The sequence below is a fragment of the Aphelocoma coerulescens genome, chromosome 4 (genome assembly GCF_041296385.1).
Source record: "Aphelocoma coerulescens isolate FSJ_1873_10779 chromosome 4, UR_Acoe_1.0, whole genome shotgun sequence".
NCBI lineage: Eukaryota > Metazoa > Chordata > Aves > Passeriformes > Corvidae > Aphelocoma > Aphelocoma coerulescens.
Window position 1 is genome coordinate 9,456,435 of NC_091017.1, and position 23,842 is coordinate 9,480,276.

The following is a 23,842-nucleotide window of genomic DNA, read 5'->3' on the forward strand; positions in this document are numbered from 1 at the left end:
ATGTATTGTGTTTTGTATATAGGGATCAGTTAAGTCAACTCTGGGGCAAAATTGAGCATCTGTTTAATAGTGGCAGCAATGCTGCAGAACAGTTTTAGGGAATAAAGAATAGAAGAATAAGTTATCTCATTGAAACTGTGAGGGCAATTTAAGTAGGCAGAATCAAATTACTCAGGCTGGAATTTGGCCATTCAAATACTGAAGCCTTTAAAGAAATGTTAATAACTATTCACAGCTTTACAAATATATCATCAAATCACAATTTTAATAAGAATAAAAAAAGGGGAAAATACATTTAAGGAGCTTGTGCTAGGGAAATATTGTATTAACTGTAGAGGACAAAAATGAAAGTAAATATTTAAATACATCTGTTATCATGGGATAAGACTTTGATGTATCAATCCCATCTTCACCAAAGCCTCCTCCTGTAAAACTCCCACATTGAAGTGTTTCTGTTTTGCTTTTGCTATGATAAATAGCTATCACAAAAAAGGAAATTTGGCATAAAACATGGATAATAAAAGATGTGATTTAAGAAAATAACTGTAGGCAATGGTTTTCATTACAAAAAGGAAGAAAAGATGGAGCAGAGCGGTGATTTGTTTTGCATAAACACATTAAAAATATTTTCTTTGTGATATATGGCTTGTATACTTGGTATTCCATTGTGTTAGAGATTGCTAGCCGGTGTGGTTATTCCTGAAGATCAAAAAAATTGGCAGAGTTAAAAAAGGGGCCTATAATTATATCAGAAGTTAATTGCAGTGTCTGTTAGGTAAAAATAATTTACACTAATAATTTCTAGACAGCCTCGTCTGCTTGAGAGTTTCACTATGAAGGCTTATCTAGCCAAATTTATGTACACCATCAGGTTACCAACAGTGATCAGAATTTTAGCAAGCATCTTGATTTATTCTATTTCATTAAAAAAAAAAAAGAATCCAAGTAATTAAAATGTGAGTTGCAATCTGTTCCAGTATGGATGGCTAGCTGAAGTTTAGCCAGCTTACGCAAGCTGACACAAAGGTCTCCACTGGCAGTGGTGGTGCTTAGAGCTTCTTCTGCTAAATGAGAGTGATACCCGTTGTTACCAAACTTGTCCCTCATAGTGCCAAGCAATGCAGGTCTATGAAATCCTCCTGGAAATACAAGGTTATGCAAACTAGTGTGAATATCTTCACATGGTGCAGTGCAGAGCATTCCTGTGCAACAGCTACTGGTTTGTCTTGATAGCATCAGAGCTCTATTAGTGCAGTACTTTGTCTCAGCTTATTATGGCTGCAATGATGAGTTTTATTACCATTGGTTTGGTCACAGTGGGTTTAGAGATTGCTGCTTGGTGCTCCAAAACACACTGTAGACAGACATCAGATTTATCTTTGGCTTAGATACAATTAAAAAACAATAACAACAAAAAACATGAAAGGAAACCCACGGTGCAGAGGGACAGTTAGGCATTTGTGTTTGAGATACAAAACAGCCAACATACTGAGCAAGGTTGGCTGCAGGATACAAAACTAATATGCTTTTTACACATTAGCTGAGTAGCTAAGGACCAGAGTGCTGTTCCCTCCTCATGACAAAGATTTCAAATCTCATCTTTCCAGAGCCTGCCTGAGGCTAGTCTACCTGTTCCTGTTGAGTCTGGCACTACTTACTGTGCAAGGCTTGTGGAGACCAGAGAAAAGGGCACACCTGTATTTGACATTGCAGTTTACGTGCTGACTATGGGTTTCTCCCTTGGGCCAAGCTGTCCTTTCCATCCTTCTGCCAGGTGAGAGTTGCGTGCATTCGTCTACATAATCATGTTCACACTGCTTCTCAGTCTGAAATGAAAGTAAGTGAGAGAGGAAGCACTCAGGACAGTAAACAAAATAGGGACAGCTGAATGTCAGGCACTTTTTCAGCCTTGTTCCCCAGTTACCATCAGACTGCAATTATGTACCTTTCTAAAGGCCTCTGTGCGCCTCCCACATGCCCCAATAACTTTTGTTAATTCCTGCACAGTTCATTGCAATGAGATTTGTGGAAGGTGGAGGTCTCAGAAATAATTACATCGGTCCAAGTTTTGCAGGCACAAATAACCTACACAATCTTGCATAAATGCAGTATTGAACACCAAAGCATCCTCCCTGCAGAGGTCTCCTATAAATTTCTTTATGTCAGGAAAATATTTAATGAAGATTTCCGTTTCTATCACACCCAACTAGACAACCAAAAAAACTACACCAAAACATGGTAAACTCATTTTCCTTTGTTCTATTGGTCATGGAACTGCCTTTTGTTTTTAATATGGCTTAATCATCCATAATTGTTGTAACAAGCCTCCCAAAAGGTAATAATGATATGCTGTGACAAATTTTATACATTATGATACATGTCCTTTAGGCTTTATAAAGGCTCCTTGTGATGGTTTTGACAAGCTTCCCCAAGGCAACTGAGGCTCCTTTGCATAGTTCATTAGCTGAAGAGAGAAATGGGCTTCAAGGTGCTTAAAATAGATTAGTATTTTTTCAGTTCACTGTTCTTGGGGAGAAATACGTGTAGAATAATTCAGGGCCAAATTCAGCTTTAATCAGAAAAACATGTATTTTGGGGAAAAATTAGAAATATTTATGGCTGATTGCATAGATTGATAGATGACTGTTCATGAAACAGAATTTGGCTCAAACAAGACAACTGCTGTTCTTACTTTTAAAACAGAAGTAGTTTGTCCTCCTCGTGCCAGAAACTTCACACTTTCTTTTCCAAGATCACTGTTTGCAACATTTATATCAGAGAACATTTATAATAAGCTAAGAGCATTTATAATAGGATAACCTAGGACAGAATAATGAGTGTTTCTCAGTCACTCAGGGAGAGAGAAGTACAAAGACTTGACTCTCGTCTTGAGCTATACTGCCTTGTCTACTGCTCGGTCATTAGCAAAGTCCTGTGCCTTAACATATTAGCATAACCTTTCCTTGTATTGTAGGTCAGAGAAAACTCCCACTTAAAATCTCCCTCATTTGTCAAGACAATTTCTCTTTTGACATCATCCAGAAGGTAGTGGCTCTTTTTGCCATATCTCTACTATTTTTGCGGGAAACGGGTTATCGGAGCAGAATCCATGGTCTGCCACGTAATTACTTGCCTCTGTCTTGCTACCAATCTTGATTTTTTGAGTGTGTCATTTAAAATGAACCCCCCGCTTTTCCCTCTGGTGCATGTCCTGCATAAGAGTCTCCTCAGTGGCAATCATTACAATATATCAGACTACACAAATCAAATAATGGTTTTATACTCCTTTCTATCTCTCTTGCAAGGTTATGTTTATATATATACATACATGTATAAATATGTATATATCTCCTAATTAGAGTTTTATGTGAATGCTTTAGGGCTTTGGAGGTAATATGACAGCCATATTGGTTAACATCAGCTGTTGCTGATGTCAGGGTTCAGAGAGCTCATGGAGATTTATTCCAAGCAGAGTTAAATGTATCTAGAAACATGCAGTATGTAGTAACATGTATGTGACTCTGAAATGAATTAGTAGCAACCACAACGGCAAAAAAAAATAGCCCATGGATCTTATGTACAGACACAACTTACGAAAATAGTCTGTAGATAAAACAGATCAAATGTTAATATTCACTGTCAGGAAAAAAATTAGAAATCTATGCACTAAATAACTGGCAATTTTTTCACATCTGTTGTTTTTTACATTCATGTTGCAATTAAAATGTCTTCAATAAATTCTGACTTTTGGTTACTAGAAAAATTGTGAACCATTCGCCTTCCTTTTCTTTAGTCAGTCTTCTGTTAGAGTTTCTTAAAGAGTTATAATATTGTGTAAAAAAAAAAAAACCCTTAGAAAACTTAAAATTTAAATTGTTTTTCAAAGAATTATCTTTTACGGCTTATATTTTAAATTATATTTAAATCATTAATGAGCTGCATTTGTTATCGTATGTTTGTTTAGTCATTTCTCATAAAATCAGCACAAACGGGAATAACAGATACATGAGGGAAAATCTGTAAAGCTGGTCACACAAAGGGTTTTTATCTTTGTCTCTATGAAATAGCTAAGTCAAGCCTAGTTAAAAATCTGAATACATGCAGTTTATAACACAGACTAGTACAGCCACAGCTTTTTGCATTCAGTGGGACTATCATGCACCACAGACTATAGAACACTACATAAATAGCTGTGTCAATGGTTTATAGAGATCCTTTCAATTATGTGTATTTGCATTTCAACCAAGGTTTCTATCAAAATAAAACTTTCAGTAGCTTGATATAGATCAGTGCCTAGAATAAAAGAGGTCCTGATGTTCATTTTTTTCCCAATGGGAATTTTACATGGCTTATTTTTAAAACTGATACAGCTGAAAATTCTTCCTTATTCAGTATTTGAAAATGTCTACATACCGTTTGTTTCAGTCCCTAATGTAATAGTCTTTTAAACACATCTGTACTACCATCTACTGGAAAGGTGAGTAACTATATATCAGCAATCACTGCTTCTATCTGGTACTGAAGCCAGAGTAAAATAATAAAAAAAAAGAAAAGAAAAAAGAATCATACATTTCTCCCACAAAAATAGCATCTTTGTGTGCACTTTAAGTTGTACTGACACTAGAAATCTCTCATTGCTAATCTTTTGCAGAGATCAGGTTGAACCAAGGCTGGATAGTTTTCATGAGGAAATATTTCAGCCAAAAGTGAGGTATTTTTATCCTTCTCTTTTGATAAGGTACTGCACATCAATAGCTCTTTCAGCTTCCGAGCTAAACAGAGGGAGTAGAGCAAGAGTGTCTGTGTGTATAATTACAGTTCTCAGGCAAATAAGGGAGACAGAGCCTTCAGCAGAGCAGAGCGGAGGCAGGTACCGTGCATGCCATTCTGTGTGCTTCTACACTCCGGATGCCGGCTGTGTTTTCTCACAATTCTGTTGTGCCTTTCTAGGATATCCTGAAATAGCTCTGCTAAGTCCGGTGAATTGTATTCTTGTTTAGCAAGGTGAAGAAACATCTTCTGAGGGGAGATGAGATTACTGGTTTTTATACGCATGTAACAGCCTGCACCCTTCACTAACCAGCTGTGCGCACACACACAAACACAAATGCAAACACGAGAGGGGTTTTGCAAATAATACATCTGGATATTATCAAGGCAAGGATCCCCAACTCCCTGGCATGTTATCAGCCTCCTAGACAATTACATCATTTCTGCAACTGGCCACACACACACACAGATACACGCACATTGCTACCTACTTCTAGGCAATTAAATAATATTTGATACCGATTACAGACTTTTCCATTTTTGTTCTTCAAAAACATGCCCAGGCAGATGCAGGGAGAAATGTGCAGGAGTGTGAGATAAGTGTACATAAATGAAAAGCAGAGGATGGCAGCAGTGTTATTACTTTCTGGATATGAGGAAATGGCTGTTCTCTGTACATCTATTTAAAATTGTATTTAGAATACTGCATAGGAATTACTTTAAAGAAGGTCATTGTGTTGTTCTTGGGCACATCAAGGACAGATAAAATAATAATTTGTTTACATAACATTTAGATGAGAAACTGCTAACAATGTCTACTGTTTTTAACAGACATTATTTCAGCACATGTAAAGCAATGAGAATGATTGCAGAGAAAACTTTTAAAAAAAACATTTGACACATTAGAACCAGCCTGTAACAACTGGGATACAGTTTACCTTTTTCCTTTTGCCTTCTACCAGTGAGTGGAAGAGGAAGCCTTGTCTCTCATTAGAAAGCCATACAAGACCCATTGTGCATCATCAGAAACCAGTCTATCAGCTCATTTTGTGTCTCTAAAACCAGGGATAATTTATTTATAATAATACAGCATGCAGCTCGTCTAAAATGATGCACACTGAATCACTGCTTTCCACAAAGGTACCTTAATAACATCAGAACACATAGTAAAGAACCTTCTTCAGTCTCAAACAAACAAAAAAAACCCCACAAACAAACAAAAAAGTAATTTGAAGGGAAAAATGAAACAAGCAAAACACAAAAAAGCAAGCACACTGCTATCTTTCACATTACTAGCTTTCACATGCTTTGAGTAGTCCTTGCTGGAGTTTCACCTGTTTTGCAGTGCTCTATCACACAGGGAGAGCACACCACTTCACAGTGATAACATACTTCACTGTTTCATAGCCTTCCTTTGGCTTTAAACCTCATGTTTGCATGCTTCTGTTCAGACCTCATTGATATGAGTTCTTTCTGTCTCTAACCTAAGACTTAAGAGTCTTCTCTGATGTTAAAGAAAATGCAGATGGCCATTCAGTCTCTTTTCTCCTTTTTATTTCCTCAGCTGTGACATCTACCCCACCCTGTCTTGAATGCCGTGCTTTCCTTTCTCAAAAATGGATTTTACTTTTCTCCCTTCAGTGGCTGCTTTCTGAGTTGTATGTTCTCTCCTCCTTTAGTATATTTAACTTCTCTGTAATTTTTAATCCTGCAAGCTATTTTTTTTTCAAATAATTTTTCTTCATTGACTTTTTTTATTCCCATAGTAGTCATTCATCTTAGAAGATGTTGCAACATAATCTTTACTTGCACTTGCTAAAATTCAGCTGCCTTTAACTTTCACCCATTTTTGTCATAAATATCCTATATTCCCTAAGGTTGCAGATACCAGACTTACTGGCACCAGAATTCACAGATGTAATACTGTTCTAACTGATAAAAATCTCTAATATTGTAATTTTTCTTTGACTGTATTATCTGTGCAGGATATGACTTAAAAATGTGACTTTTTTCCCTGATCTGATCTATAAAAATGATATCTCTTTCAAATACTCAAGACTCAACTCTGCCCTAAGGCCTATACAATTCTAGCTGTTAATCATGTTGAGGGAAGTGATGGGCTGGAACAGTAATTGCCATCCTTATTTCTTTTTTCTAATTAAACTCTCCCTTACCCTCCCTCTAAGTGGAAAAAAAAATCCCAACAACATATAATTAATACTTATATCAGTTCTTTCCATTATTTACTTCAACATTGGAACTGTATTTCTTACCTATCCACCTAATGCACCTTTTAAGACCATAAGGTTTGCTTGCCCTCACTGGTTTGTACAGCGAGCACAACCAATCTCTAAACCTGAGGGAGGATGTGGAATACTGACATCACATAAAGGCAACATCTTTCCACTAGCTCCCTGCTGTCAATTAGGCTGAGAACTACTCTACTTATTCCCTAATTTAATGTCATGATAGAGGAAGAGGGAAAGTTAGAGAAGGGAAGGGGAAGAAGAACCTATCATTTTTATATCATTCTAAAATTCATGTCTAGTCATACTTGGGCTTGTTGTATCTGTTTAATCTGAATCATTTGACAAGAAAAATTGTTTGGCTGATCTGCACAAGGGTTTGTAGAGGAACAAACTGAACTGCTGTCTGAGAATGGGATTAATTCCTCTGAGGAATTCCAATATATATGTAAATTTCAACATGCTCGTTTCTACCATGTGAGTAGAAACATGTATAGTAGTGTGCAGTTTTCCAATCTTCTGACAGCAAGCTGGGGCTATCCTTCAAACTGTTCACAGATTTTTGACACTAACTTCCAGACCCATACACACACACATATATATATATATATATATCTATATCTCAGATACATATACATATGCATATATATATATGATGCAGTTTTAACCTAATATGGGAAAGTATTAGTGTAGTAATGCAAGAATCAGTAAAACCCTACCATGTTCAGAACATTTCTTCCTTCAGGCTTAGATATACAGTACACCACCACAACAACCAGCATGTTCCACCCAGAAAAAAAAGCACCCTCCAACAACAACTCTCCCCAACTTAAAGCCTGCTAAATTCTAAAATGTGATTGTTCTCTCTAGTTGAGCAGGGGACCCAGCAGGAGAAGCAGTAGCAAAATAACACCTGACACCCACTCCTGGGCTGCTGCTGAATTCATGAATATTGCAGAAACATTTTAGCTTGATAAAAAGCAGAATGAAAAAATCAAATAAAAGCACTGAGTAGGAAAAACAGTTCTCTAAGCCATTCACAGCAGGGGGAGGAAAATACAGAGAAAGTGAAGAGAGGTCCTCTTAGACTAGAGAACATTTGAGATTGGAATGACATGATTTCACTCTCTTACTATTAAAATCCATTGTTTTTAAAAATAGCAAATTTATACAGTTGTTTTTTGAAGCATGCATGTAAAAAATGGGGAAAGCTTTTCTTTAGATTACCTATTTCTGAACGCTAAATCCATCCTATTAATTGTACTTTATGTGTCAGGTGTGAGTGGATCCAAGAGTGAAGAGTGCCACCATCAGGGCAATCGCCAAATGGAAGCAGTTTTTCATGAAGGTTGGTTATCTCCCCCTTTCAGAAATTTAAGGTTTACCTGTGAAAACTCTCCAAAATTCTCTTAGCTAATCTTACTTGAGCAGTCAAACAAAGCTTACTAAGTGGGTTACTTGCAGAAGGTGGAGATTTCTCTGAAACCATGTGGGTTTTTAGGTTTCACATTTTTCCACTTGTGGTCTGTGATGTCTTTTGACTCTTCCACACAGTGGCAACTAAATCCTGGTCTTTTTTTTTTTTCTTTTTTTTTTTTTCCTTTCTTTTGTTTTGTTTAGTATTTGGACAAAATTTTCTTTGGTTTCATTTATTGATAATCAAGTGATTATTAATAGTTCCTTCATTTAGTGTTGGTGAAGATCAGACACACATGTCAAAAGCCACCTTAACCTCTGAATTAACAATACATGGCAGGCTTCTTCACCTCTCATATTAGGACGTCTTGAACTCAGAGGCATATAAACATGTTGTTGTTCTTTCACGAGATAAAAAAGACAATAAAGTAAGTGGATTTAATTTAAAAGTTCATTAAAAGTGATGCATACTGCAACGAGCTGAGTAACAAACTAAATTTTGCCTTGGGCAACAAGCAGAATTTATTTACTTTTTCCCCCTCTATCTTCCAACCCTCTTAAGTCAGACTGTGATGGATGAAATGAAAAGAGTTTCCATGCCAAAATCTGAATTCTCAGCAAATTGTCGACAGCTGGTATCATTCCAAATTAGAGATAGGCTATTACTAGTGATCTGTTTATGCCATGAATTTGGTCTTTTTGACTGCTCACAAATTATTTGTGAATTGGTTTTGCTTTTTCATGTGCATTTGTCTGCAGTTGATTTTTCTTTGAGATACTGTTAGTCAGGAGAAATTTTAATCATATGGGAAACTTGTTCATTCCTGTGAGACCTTCATAGTATTTTTTAGATAACTCATCTTACTATTTTCATTCTAAATACCAGGTTATTTTCTACTTAGCATTTATTCTCTAACATACTTTCTGATAATTTTTTTTGGTGAAAGATGCAAATGATAACAGAGATGTGCAGTGTGAACCACACAGCAAGTTTTTTTGAGCAAGTATGCTCAGCTCTGCTCCTGTAAAAACATTTCTGCAAAAGAAATTTGCCCACTAAATGCTTTATGACTGGACAGCAGCAAAAGGTAACTGGTCACAACACGCAAAAAGACAGAAAAAAGGCATTTTCTTTGCAAGAATATATATGTAGTTCTAATTCAATTATCTCTTTTGCTTCATCAGTTTCTTCCAGATTTTTCAGCTCACTAGACACTACCTGACAGTCTCAACAAAAGAGAGAAATTAGTAGATAGGTAAAAACAGAAGAGCACACCTGTTTCTTTTTCATATCATTCCTTCCTGATGGGATGTAGACTGTCTTTCACTTTATTTTTTGCAACAGAGATCACTTAAAGAAGTACATAAACAGTAAAAACCTTAATGTTATCTTTTTATTATTTGAGTATTATTCACTCCCTTTGTCCTCTTGCCTCATTTTCTAAGGAGCAGGAATCCCTGACATTTGATTTAATATTCTAAATCTCATGTTTCTCATTTCTGACCAATAAAACTATGAGAAGGAATGGAAGGCTGAACCAAATTGTGTTGTTCTATGCTGTTTTGAAATTATTATATACACAAAAAGAGCCTTGCTGCAGTGCCAGGAAAATTAACTTGGAAAATTTTTGGTACAGAGGAGAGACCTCATTATCTTTCTGCATGTTGCTTGAACCACTTCTTTTTCTCATTTATTTTAGGATATTTTGTTCAATGGGGCCTTTAAATGCTTGTGTACCATCTTTATATTTCTCACAGCACAGAATTCATATTCATCATTCGTGATCATGTTTATTAGGAGAAACAATCCCAGAATAAGTCTTTTTTCTCTGACCCTTATTTTCAGTTGATGATACAAGTTTTGGAACATTACTTTTGCTCTCTTTCTTCTCCCCCTTCAGTTTTGATCGAGAATCAAAGATCTATTCTCTCTGTCTAGTTCACCAGAGGTAAAAGATGTCAGAAATCTCAGGGGACATTTGTCTCACAAGAAGACAGGTCTGTATCAAAAGTGAATTCTATTTTAAATGGACTTTAGTTTGTGGAGATTTCACAAGCACATTCTAATCAAAATGAAGTAACTGCTGCACCAAAGCACCATTCATACAGAATATACATTTCAATGCAGCTGAGCTTGAGAGGGAAGATTAAAATGATCTCAGGAAGGGATATGCATGATTCAACACTGAGTAAAGGAATAATCTTTAGAAAACACAGAAAAGTGACTCTTCTCAGAAATATAATTTCAGCTGCATGCAAAATGCATTAACATGAGTAAAGAGTGTTGTGATAAAGTTCCATAATACTGAAGCTGCATTTGTTTGCTCCAATATTCCCTGTGTGACATCAGTATTTACTGCATTACTGATTTGCCCTTTATGCCAATATGTATGCCTCATTCTGGGCCTTCCATGAATCCCATTGCTCCTTTAGTTTCTCAGGTGCCACAATGCTAGCTGGACTTGTGCTGCCCCCATCCAAGGCTGATAAATTCAGCAGTGATAAGTAACCCTCTCTTTTCATTATAATTCTAAAAGGCCTTTCCTAATTAATATTTATCTATCATTCTGAAGTCACTTAGGACACTGATGTACTTTTCATCCCTATGGAAACTGCACCCCTTACAGCACCCCACTGATAGAGAAATACTATTATTATTATTTTCATTTTACAGACACAGGATTGTAAGAGACAGACAAAATGCCTTCTCCAAGGTTATACAGTAAGTCTACAGCAAAACATGGATTTATCTGAGATTTCTAAGCTTCAGGCTAACACTATAACTGTTGGACCAAAAACTTGTCTTCTTTTCAAGAACATACTGTATCCTAAATAGAGAAAAAATCCTTAGAAGAAAGTTAATCCTAAAGCACACATTTCAAACCTGTATATAACAGTATACCTACCATACCTTTTTTTCCCAGTACATTTCTGAAACTTTAAGTGTATCAAGTATCAGACAAGCTTAGATTCAGGTTCTAGTCTTTTCTTTTTTTTCTCTCCCAGATGAAAAATGAAACAAAACCACAACAGGTTTCCAGCACCCTAGAGAACTACCTGAGTTTTCAAAACTTCAGACTGGCATTACAGCTATTTATCTCCTTTTCAAGAACTTTTGGCATCCTGAACAGAGAAATGATAATAAGCTTTTGCAAATATGAAAGCAAGAAGGATTGTTGCTTGAATACTTCACTGCACAGTACATAGCAGCATTAAAGCATGAAATGTTCATATTTTTAAACAGTGGTTGATCAGAGTTCAATGTAGACATCAGAAAGAAAAAGGAAAAACAATATTACGTAATGTTTTCAATAATTCTCTGGGCTTTTTTTCTTTTCTGCTTAAAGGGGAAAGAAGACTGAACTTATTTCAGTTTGTCCAAGAAGACTTTTTTTTTTTAAATGTGGTTGAAATCTTTTTCCATTGACTTTATAAAATGTTTTTTTCATGACAGTTATGTAAATGGAATGAGAACATGACGAGAAACAGTCAACATGTGCTTTAAGGCAGGTTGGATACCACTTGCAAAAGTCATCTAAAACACCCTCCAACAGGCCAGTTTTATTTCTTCTTTGATTTAGTAGGAGGACTTGGGTCCTTCCTTTTAGCATAGTCGTCTTATTGAAATAATGAAAGATGGGTAAGCTGAAAACCAGAAAAAGAGAGTGGCTAAAATGCTCAGTTCTCTTTCAAGCTCTAGGGTGGCTGTAACATAAGTGGCAGAAAATAAGAAATTTTTTAAAGAGAGAGAAAATTCATTATGATACAGATATTTACAGACCAGTTACAGTCTAGTTTTGGGCCTCCTTCTTTCTCAGATCTTTGACGGTCACATTTTTTATTGTGACAGTCACATTTGTACACGAAGGTAAAATGTTTGTTTTACATACTGAGTTCACTACCACATTTTATTGGTGTTGAGGTTTTAGTGAAATCCTTAACATTATGTTAATGTAAATCTATATAATACTCTATCCTTTGGAAGACAGAAGTGAAGAGCTATGTGAGGATATTTTTCTAGGATATTTATATTCTCTGTTTCTGGCAAAATAATAAAAACCTGGTAGAAATAATAAAACACCTGGTGTTATCAGGAAACAGAAATGTTGCCTTTAAAAAATTGGCAATTTGGCAATGATAGTTAACTCCATTGCTAAGCTGTCCTACCAACTGAAGTGGCTCTTTCCATACACTTGCTCAATGACTACATAATTATTTACATCAGAATCAAATCTGCCTTACTGTCTTCTGCTGAAATTATCTATCAGGGAACTTCCCGAAAGAATATGACATAGGAAGTCAGTCTCCATGGTCAACATAACTTTGTCTGGCTTTATAATCAATTAATCAAACTTAATTTTAAAAATTACAGAGAACCCCTCCAGGACAGCCACTGTTCTGCAGAGCACTCCTTAGAGATGTAAGAAAATGATGTTCAAGTCCCTGCCACACATCAGACAGGCAGATTGCTTTGAAATGGTATCTCCCACTGTGGTTGTTTGATCCTGGCTGGATGCTGGGTGCCCATCAAAGCCACCCTATCACTCCCTTCATCAGTTGGACAGGGGAGAGGAAATACAACAATATCACGTGGGTCAAGATAAGGACAGGGAGAGATCACTCACCAGTTACTGTTGTGGGCAAAACAGATCGGAACAGATCACTTGGGGGAAATTAGTTTAATTTATCACCAATCAGATCAGAGGAGGATAATTAGAAATAAACCCGAATCTTAAAACACCTTTCCCCCAGTCTTATTTTCTTCCTGGGCTTGACTTTACTCCTGGTTTCTCTACCTCCTTCCCCCCAGCAGCACAGGGGGACAGGGAATGGGGGTTGTGCTCAGTTCAGCACATGTTGTCTCTGCTACTCCTTCCTCCTCAGGGAGAAGACTCCTCACCCCTCCCTCCCATAGGAAACAGCCCTCCCCAAAGGTTTTGTTTCCCCTTCTTGAGTACATTATCCAGGAGGCACTACCACGGTTGTTGACGTGCTCAGTCTTGGCCAGACTTGGAGCCAGCTGGAACTGTCTCCATCAGAGCTCGGGGAAGCTCCTGGCAACTTCTCACAGAAGCCACCCCTGTGGCCCCCCACTACCAAAGCCTTGATACAAAACCTAATCTGCCCACACTGCAGGAGGTATTTTCACCACTGGTTTTTGAGTACATTTGAGTACATTCCTGTCTGCACAAGGAAAGTGGTATCCATGGGCAGAATGAATGGCTGAGAACCTTGTGCAGGAGACAGCTCCCTGTCCAATACTGCTGCCTGTATTACACAGACTCATTGTGGACTAATTGCTCAGTGCCATGGAAAGCATCATGATCTTTTCTTTTTTACATTCTGTCTTAAAGGGTTCTTTCTACAGTCCTTTCATTTGCATTGAGCAGAAGCTAAACTTTGGAACACTGAACTGGAAAGCAACCAGCGGCTACATGTTGGAACAATGAAAAATCTTGGGATTTATCCTTTCTCACAGGACTACCACCAAAAAGATTAAAATACACCCTTTTTTTTCCCCTCATCCCTTCCATTCACTTCTAAGTAGATTAATGCAGCTAAGTGATATGGATAACTGCATTTGTACAAAACATCTCCAATGAACACTTTCTTTGCTAACAAACTTCAGGTTGTCACAGATAAAATTTGTGGATCTCAAAGTTACAATTGCCTGAGCAAATGACAGCAAATTTAACTTTGTTGTCTCTCTTGCTTTTGTATTAATAAAATAAGAAACAAACAAGACGATTTTTCATGTGTGAATTTGTTTTTCAATTTCAGAAAGCATCCATAAAGAATTTTTGAAGGGGTAACAATATTACAGTCTAAGGCTAGACCTTTACTTTCACTTTGGTTTAGGTCTTCCATGAATTAAAAGCAAAGCATGAGGTTCAGGTTGTAGCAGCAGCAGCATATCAGAAAGATGTGAACTAGTTTTTTCTGTTACTCCGAGTGATTATTTTAGCCACATGGCAATTAGCGAAAGCCTTGATCATTGCTCAAGTGAGATGATTCCTTCAACAAATTCTGTTCCTAAGCCTGTTGCAATGCATTGGATGTCTCCAGAGCCTCTTATTGAAAAAACTATATTCACTGAGGTAAAATGGGTTTTGCTAATAGCAAACTTTGCAAAACTGCATTCAGCTGGGTTATGGTACAGGTAATTGAAACTATTCTCTTCCTTTCAGTTTTCCTTAGGGCAGCAGAGACATATCTCATCACTGTAATTAAGTCATTATAAACATACATTGATTATTCTGAAACCTGTGGTCTGATATAAAATCCTAGTATTACCATACTCGAAAACATCACTTTGACATATTACTATTAAGGTATTGTACTCCAGCAAGATAGTAAACTATTCAGTATAGTACTCTCAAGGGAATGGGGGAGGGAAGGGATATAAAACCAAAACCTTGGTACTGTATATTCTTGCATTGATTTTAGTAAAATGGTTTAGTGCTTTCTATGAAGGGCTAAAATATTCCCCTGCTTTGTTTTGGCTGTAAGAGTCAGACTTTTCATCTATCTGAACTATTGAGGTTAAATCTAAAATACAATTTCAATAGAGTTTGCAATCCAGCCCTTTTTAAAACACTTCTTCCGTGAATTGTCAGAAACTGAGATGTAAAAGGCAGAGACGTGAATAGCTGGCAACAAAATTAATAGTATAGGTGAATTTATAATGTATATCATAGAATTTTAATCACTATTTGTATGTTTCATCTGCAAGTTTTGGCAGGCTTTTACTATCTGAACATAAATTCTGTGAGAGAAACTTATTGCTTTATGATAACTTAACTAGTGAACAAATAAATTCTATTCCTTTTTATTTCCTTAATTCAGCCTTACTGATTTTTCAACACTGTTTTCAATTTTCTTGGCTACACAAGTAATTTCTATACTTTAAAATTCATCACCTATAAGAAGAGGCCTAGAGCCCTAATGCTGAACAACACTTCAGAGACAAAGTTTAAGGATTAAGGTTGTTCTTGAAGGGCTTTTTCTACCTATTTAGAGCCTGACTCTCACCTTCAGAGTCCTTGGCTCATTATGAAGTTGGTGATTTAGCTATTTTTTGGTGCCATATGTATTAGCATACGACTGCTCCATAACTTCACAGCCTCACCTATCAGTGACTCTCAGTTATCTTGAACAACACAGTCCATTAAAAATGCTGAACATATCAGTCACATTCATTTGATTTCAAAGTGTATAACATAGGGAAGTAAACATGGTGTATTAATTATCACAGAGGCCACTGTGCTGTGCAGCCACCACTATATATTAGTATTGCTTGTCAATAGTGCTTTTATCATCTGAACTTGAACAAGAGTTAATTTTACTCTTTTACAGATTTGTGAAAATTTTTGTAACATACAAGTAGAGTGTAAATGTTCCTCAGGAGGATGCACTTGATCACCTGCTGGGAAATAGTAATGTGTGGTTCTGAGAGTTGCAGGATCTCTTAGTGCTGCTCGAAGCCATCTCGTCATTATCCAGAGAAGAAAGCAGTCTGGCTGGTTTCTTTGCTTGAGGTCTGTGAAATAACAAGGCAAGGAGACACAGAGAAGGAAATTCTGTATCTTTTAGCCCTCCACTCGCTGCAAAAGTAGCATGAGTTACTTCTTTTCCATCTCTGTCTTGTGCTGGAGCCAGTCATTGCTTGGTGACACAAGTTCCTTGTACAATCCTGTATCATTCGAAAGAGTTGGCCATTTGATAAGCAGAGACACAGGATCACAGGAAGGATGTAGTGCACTAAAGCAGAAATCTTAGGATGTTCTGTCCTATTTAAGAGAAGGATAGAGGTGTAGGGATAGCTGTAGCATTGTTTAGCTCAGTCTTGGAAAACTTCAGGGATAGGAAGCCCACAGCTGTTTGAGGCAATGTGGTCTCCACAGCATTTTAAGGGAAAAGTTTTATCACTCACCCAATAAAGAATGTTTTCCAAACATCCAGCCTAAATTTTCCAAGCCATTCTCCATTGCCATTGTGTCTTATTTTACAGTTAGACTTAATGATCTTAAAGGTGTTTTCCAACCTACGTTTTTCTGTGCTTTGATGATGTTACCTCCTATCACTACGAAGAAGTATTTATCATCTACAGCTTCTATGAGTTAAATATTTGAGATGAATCCATCCAGATTTTTTTATCTTTGTCAGTGATTTCAGCAGCTTCCAATCAAGCCTATGTACAAATTTTACTCTCTCTGTTTTGGCAATTTGGACTCAGCAAAATTGAATAACAGCATTAAATGTAATTCATTTAATTCTGAACCACATCTCATTACAACACTGGCTTTGGTTTGCAGCAAAGGAGGAGTTTGTTTCAAACCATACATTTTGCAAATCAGTAGAGAATGACTGATCTTCTTTAGAGGCATAAGCATGTTCACTTTTTCACTTGTAATATGCAATTCTATGGTGGGGGTTTAAAAAAAAAAGCTTCGTGGCTAACTAAGTAATCCTACTAAAGTAGTTTAATTCTGTTCTTCTAAAGCTGTGTATCATTGTACCTAAATGCTAGGACAGAAATTGCTTAAAATGCTCTCTATAAAGAAATAGGGTTGTTTTCTAGTTTTAGCTGAGGAACAGCCAAAGACACACTTAAAACACCAAAAGATGAGTCTAATTTAGCAAACAGTTAAGTGTGACCTTAATGCTAACAAAGAATTTAATTCATAGTAATATCCAAAGGATAGTTAGTCCTTTGATCCAGAGTACTACTTTTATTTTCAGGGGGGCTTTATTTCTTGATGTCTATTTAATAGTGCTGTTCTTGAATTAACTTCAAATTTCTGTCCTTTTCACTCACAGATCTCACTATTTAGTATTCACTTATTATCTGCATCAATAATATCAGTAGAATAATGGAAACTTAAAAACTGATCTATATTGGACAATTCTATTACATACAGCTGCTTTTTAAATTAGGATATAGCATCCTAAGACAGGGAATTTATAAATTTTATTTGCATTTTCTACTCCATAGAACTGAAGGTGGTGACATCTTTGTAGCTGACAATAAAAATAGCAAAACCAAGAGTCATCAGAGAACTAAACAGCTAGCTTAAAAGACCTGGATGGAGAGGATTTTAGGAATGATACTGACATTGTTCTTACGTTAGTATGAATATTGAGAGAAGTTAATTTAATACAGTCGAATTGCATTTATACAATGGAATACTACATCTTATCTCCAGACTTTCTGGAACTCCGGATCCTCATTTGAACAAACTTCACTGTCACATTCATCCTTCAAAGGTAAATTAATTGAATATTGGATAAACAACTTGGAGTTATTACGGGAAGAAATAATGAACTTTTTTTTTTAACATGAAGAGGAAAACTTTTAATTCATCGTTGTAGTACTGCAGTGAACAATTGGTAGAATTTTGTAAAAAATATTTCATCTAAATAAGCCATTACTACCATCCCCATATATGACCAACCTATTAGTAAGAGTTTTGCATGCTCTGGAGTGACATGTAGTAGTGAGTTATATTTTCAGTTTGCTAGAGGTAGTTTCTGAAAATTGTTGAAGTCCTTTAGGTTAGAGGGTGCTATATAAATCTCGTATGCTTTAAAATATTTTTCCCTGTCACTGAATGCACACATTTTCAGACATGAAGCAAAGATTGCACTGGGAATTTTGCAATACTGATGGGATACTGTCACTAGCATCACAGTGGTTATTGAATAGTATGCATACTAAGGAAGACAACTGAGACCAGAGGTGACCTCAAGGTGAAATTCCAATCAGTTCATTGCAGCTCTTTCTGGGAACAGGAGAGATCCCATTATTTTGATCTGTGCTGTCATTTGCAATACAAGCATACCCTTAAGTGAACCTTTCTAAACCTGTTTATACTTACATATTAAGATTCACAGTCTAGTTTCCTTTGCAGGCCATTTAGGGAGCATCAGCTGCATGTGCAAATCTTTATGCTTTTTATTGAACTATATGCATTTCCCCTTTTTTTTTTTTTTTTTAACTTTGGCTAAACTAATGATATTTATAGGAGGTCTTATTGCAGTAGGAGAAACAGACATAGTCTTTGTAAAGTTTTGACACAGAAGAATGAAGAGAAAATGAATGATGGAAAAAGGTATTACTAGATATTTTCTAATCATTTCTATACTTTATGAAAACTTCACAGTTCTTGAAACCCAAAGAAATGTCAATATACTTATTCCTGTCTTTATGTTTGTGGAGGAAATGGTAAACTTAACAAATCTATTTTTTTTCTCCTCTTTCCCCCATGAAAATAAAATACATTATCATTCACCTTAAACAAGATGTGTCTGTTCTCCTAGAAAGATGCCTAAGGAAATGTTCAGTTCCTAATCTAATTTTTCCTTTTTTTCCACAGCAGATAGGCATGTTCAAAAGTTATGAGAAAGTGCTTTAAACTTATATTTTAAAATATACATATTTAGCTATTGTGACGGTGTGTGCAGGGAGCTGCAAGATTCTTTTTCCTGTAGACTTTTTAACGTTGCAGCCAGACCTTGCAGAATGATAGTTTTTAGCAGAAATAAATTAGTTTATATTCTAAAAATCTCAGTTTACCAGGGGCTCTCAGAACAAAACTACAACCACTATCCTTCTGCTAGCTCATCGAGTGGAGGTACTTTCCATGTAGCATCTGAATGCTGAAACCATCACCAAGATTCACATCATTCCTCTGTCTGAGACCTTTATTTATCCCAGCTGTCCAGAGAACCCTAATTATGCTGATCTATGGAACAGAGAGAGCTATCCTGCCTTTATTTTGCTGAAGTTGTTCCACTTTATTTAAAAGCATGCAAGACTTGTCAGGCAAAGATTACCAGCTTTAGCTGGGCTATGTAACGAGCCAAAGCTGTCTTGATGCCCAGCCCTTATCTATTCACATTATGTCTATCATGTGAAAATACATGAAATTATTGAACTTCAGTTTCTCCCAAATGAAAACTTTATCACAAGGCAAGAGTTATATCTGAAAGCGGCCATGTCTAAATCATGCAGATTACACAAGTGGTGTTCAGGCATTCACTCTGGAATTCAGTATTACAGCACCAGTTATCCTCTCCTTGAAGTATTAATTCACTGACATTATCTTTCTAGCTATCCTTGACTCATGATTTCCCCGTTAGGCCTGTGATTTTTTATGAAGATAAAAAGAAGAAAAATCCTGATGTAATCCTATACTAAGCCTTAAGAGGAACAGCATGGGACTTTTCTTATCATACTCTAAATTCTTGGGAATCAGACTAGCTGCTTTTTTTGTTCATGGTGGTAGTTTTTTTATCACTGAAATTGTCATTATTCCAGCTCACAGTAGAAAGTCCCTTGTGGTTATGAATTGGGAGTAAAAATCTATACTCACACACTGACAGTGCATAATTTCAGGCAGAAATAGAAAAAAAAAAAACCAAAAACAAAACCAACTGGTTTATACATTATCCTCTAAATTTATTTCACACAAAATAAGCTTTCACAGCTTTAAGCACACAACTTCTCTTTAACTTGATTTAAGGTTTTATATTTCATTTGATAGTCACTGAAATATATTGCATTGTCTCAAAGTGGTACTAAATTCTGAGCTGCCATCACCAACAGGGCAGTCTTAATTTTTCCATCTGTAGTATGAGAAGAGGGGAAAATTTAAAAAATGAAGGAAGAATACTGTGCCAAGTTAAGGCTTCAAGAAGATAATTAGGTTTTTACTCTCACTGCTCGGTCAACAATTTGCAACCTGGAGGAGTGAGAATTCAGTCATTGAATACTGTGTCAACACATGTATCTCATCTTTTACTGTGGCATTATCCTGCTGTTTTTACAATCTCAGAAGTGGACCTACTACTGAAACTTGCCATTATATGAAAAATAGGATTATTTAATAACAGCACTTTGATTCAAAGGTTTTCCATGTAACTGCTTTTTTTCTGTAAATCTTTACATAATCACAATTGGCAGTGCTCAGTCTTCACTTGTAGCATAAGGTTTTTTGTTTAGTTTGTTGGTTGGGCTTTTTAGTTTATTGAGGGGGTGGGGTATTTTTTGTTTTGGGTTTTGTTTGGGATTTTTTTGAATGCTCTTATTTTTTTCTGAATTAGAAATTCAGAATTATCTGTGTTCTCTAAACACAGATAACACAGAGGCAGATCCTTCTCACATACTGATGAGATAAATTATGGGTTATTTTAAACTTTTCTTTCTTTTTTTAACTTTTATACCAAGAAATAACAACATGAAAGATAATTGAGTTCCTGGGCCTCTCTTTGAAGTCTATGACATAGAGTGTTTGTAAGTACTTGTGGGCCAAGGCGCCTTCCCCTAAAATTTACCTTGGAGTGAGAGGCCGTTAAGAGCTGAACTGTAAGTTTTCCTTCTGAGGCTAAGTGCAGCATCTTTATGATATCCCCAGATGCATTCTCAGAGAAAAAATATCTTGATCATTGAAAGAACTGGGCCTTCAGGCACAGTGACAGCAGTGACACTGTGGTCACAGCAGTGACAGTGTAGTCACCGGCATGGAAGATGAATACAGTGAATTCAGGTGAGTGCTCAAACTTTAAAGCAAATGGGTATAAAAATCTCACCACGAATGGTATTTGTAGATTGCAGACCCAACAGAGCATTTTCCCTTTTCTTATAGCAGTTGGGCTCTGTGCACAGGCAGCACTGACAGTCAGAAACTCCCAGATTTTAATCCCAATTTATATGCAAATTCTGTCTGTGATCATCACAGGTGACTCATGTTGCTTATTGTACTTAAATTCTCATTTCCTAAAAGGGACATGTCAGAAAGTTATTTAATGAAGAGAGTTTTACATCTGAATCAATTGCCTCTGGAGCAACGTATTGAGGGAATACATATTGAGAGATTATCATGTCACACAGCAATAGTGCACGTTTTAAACTCATTAGAGGCCCAGGCACTGCCAGGTTGCCCCTGGCTCCCCACATTTCCCAAGACAGTTTTGAACATCCCCTGCTTCCCTGTGAACTCTGGTTTCTCTCTAACATTGGGACAGCCCAATCAGTCCATGTAACAGAGGCGAGGGAGTGAGAGCAGAGGCAGCACACCTGGAGAATGCAAGTGGCTTTAGCCAGTACCCACTTCTCTCCCTGATAATATTGCCTCTGCTGTGAGGGATTAGCTTCCTCAGACAGTTCTGTCAGGACTGCGAGGCTCTGGACCTGAAAAAGCTACCCAGATGGAGTGTTTGGCCTTGCCTGAACTCAGACTATTGTTTTGTAATAAAAGTTATAAATTGAACTCCAGCAAACAGTCTTAGTGAATAAATGGTGCAGCTGATGCAATAGTCGGAGTAGAGGCCTTATAGTTTCTGTCTCAAGAATGTCAGCTAACACATAACCAGAGGTCTGCGCCATTGACATCTTGCACCTTTATTCCTATTTTGCAGGGTCTTTTCATCTGCTGACTGCTGTTCCTGTTGGTCTATGCCTGGGAGAGTATTTTCATTACTGAATAAGGGAGGCATGGGAATTCAGACACCTCCTTCAGAACATAACAAGATTATAAGAGGAGTCATGAGACTGTTACCTCTGTTCATTGTTTGCATTAATTTAGACTTTGTAACGATGAAAATCCCTTTTCCCTGTTCAGTTACTGGGTTCTTAAAGCTGTCAGCTTGTCCTGGTTGGAAAGAGAATTTCAATAAAGCCCTCCTCGAAAGACTGCAATAAATATTGCTAAGCCAACTTATTGTCATTAAACATTTAGGAAGAAGATTCAGTTTAAAACACTGTGAGTTGGCCAACACTTCATTTAATTAACACTGATTCTGAAAGCACAATATAAATTTTAGTGCTTTTTTTAATCACTCTATATTCCAGTTGCACTGATTCTAAAGCTTATATGATTATAATCATCATGCTCAAAGTAAAAGGATTTTTTCCCACGTCTTCTATTCCTTAAATTGTTTTTAGATTTCCCAAGGGGCACATATCGTATAAGATTATGATGATAAAAATTTTAAGTCAATTATGTTTCTTAATTTGGAAGCTGAAGTTAATGTTTTTGAAGACTGCATTCCCAAGAGCCCTGGCAAAAACAGAAGCCATGATGCCCCTCCCTTTACATCTTAGTCGACCAACTGGCACAAAAAAGGAAGAAAGGGTAGCCTATCTTTGTGAACCACAAGTCAATTTTTCACTTAATATATCTGCTTTTGGTTGACTAGAAGATGTCGGTAACAGAACATTAACAAACACTGTAATATGCCGGGGTCAGCCAGGTCTGTAGCTTTGTGACTCTGAGCCCTCTTAAATTATGCTATCAGCTTTCAAAACCTTATTAGGTTTAACCCATTTCGGCGCCACTGGCTTCTCGGAATCACCAATGCACCTCTAATCAGAAAACCTCAGAGAAACCAATCTGCTGCTATCAGAAACCTCAGTACAATTTTGTGTATTAATATTTCAGACAGCATGTAGGAACACATGCTCCCTGCTGAGCATTAGAACCAAGGAGCCTACAATAACAGCAGAGATTGATCGCCACTAAACCTGGCCAGAGAAACTGCTGTCTCTTGTCTGGCTGTGGATTTGGTAATCAAAGAAAGGAAAATGAAATGGGTTATTTGGCTTGCGATTAATAAATTCCCATAACTGTCAAGCAAGACAACACATAGAAGTTGCATCTCTTACAGGAACAGAAAATACTCAAAATGGTGTCTAAGCACTAAAATTTTTGTACCATTAACCTATGGCTGATATTACTGATCTGTTTTTTCTTTCTCGTCCCATCTCTGGTGGAAAGACGTGCAGCCTATCCTCAGACAGGAGCAGTTGTGCATTCCCAGTGCAGATCTGGCTGTGGCTGGGCTTGATGCACAAGTCCCTGGAAAGGTATAAAGCAAATGGGTTACCAAGGATGAGAAACCCAACATCTCACTTTCAAAGCTGGCCCTCCTTCCCTGGTGTCCCTGCTGGCCTCATATGGAGCAAGGCCACTCCTCAATCTAGCACTGCTAAACTTCTAGCTTGCCCAGTTTTAAGCAAAATGAAATCTGCTGAGAATGTTGACTATCATGGCAGAACTTAAGTTTTACTTATATTTAAAAACAACCCCATAAAATACTTACAAAATCAGTGTTGTGCTGACTCCTGTGATACCAGGTGAGGTATTATTTGTGTGGAGCAGGTGATTGAAATAAAACATCAGCATTTATTAGGTCCAGCTTTAACTTGTTTACAAATTATCTCAGAGCTTCCAAAGTAAGAAGGAGATTTATAAACTACAAAAATAGTCTTTCAATGGGAAAAAATACATCTCTACATACATAATACTTTAGTGTTTAGCAGTCTCTTGTCTTGCATGCATTTTTTTTTGTGCTAGAGAGTGGAAGTTAACGATAATTTTATTTTCTGTTACGAGATCAGCTTAAGGGGC

The 23,842-nt window shown here is 36.8% G+C and overlaps 1 long non-coding RNA gene across 2 annotated transcripts; it reads right to left on the bottom strand.

The window, feature by feature from the left end:
* Window positions 1–308: 308 nt before the first annotated feature.
* Window positions 309–23,573, bottom strand: LOC138108943 (uncharacterized). Of its 2 annotated transcripts, none has more exons than XR_011150146.1 (4): window positions 23,535–23,573; window positions 23,147–23,290; window positions 1,696–1,826; window positions 309–1,139 (listed from the first exon to the last, which is right to left on the bottom strand). It is a non-coding gene; the product is annotated as an uncharacterized lncRNA (long non-coding RNA). The 2 variants fall into 2 exon arrangements; XR_011150147.1 differs by having other exon boundaries at window positions 1,659–1,826.
* Window positions 23,574–23,842: the final 269 nt, after the last annotated feature.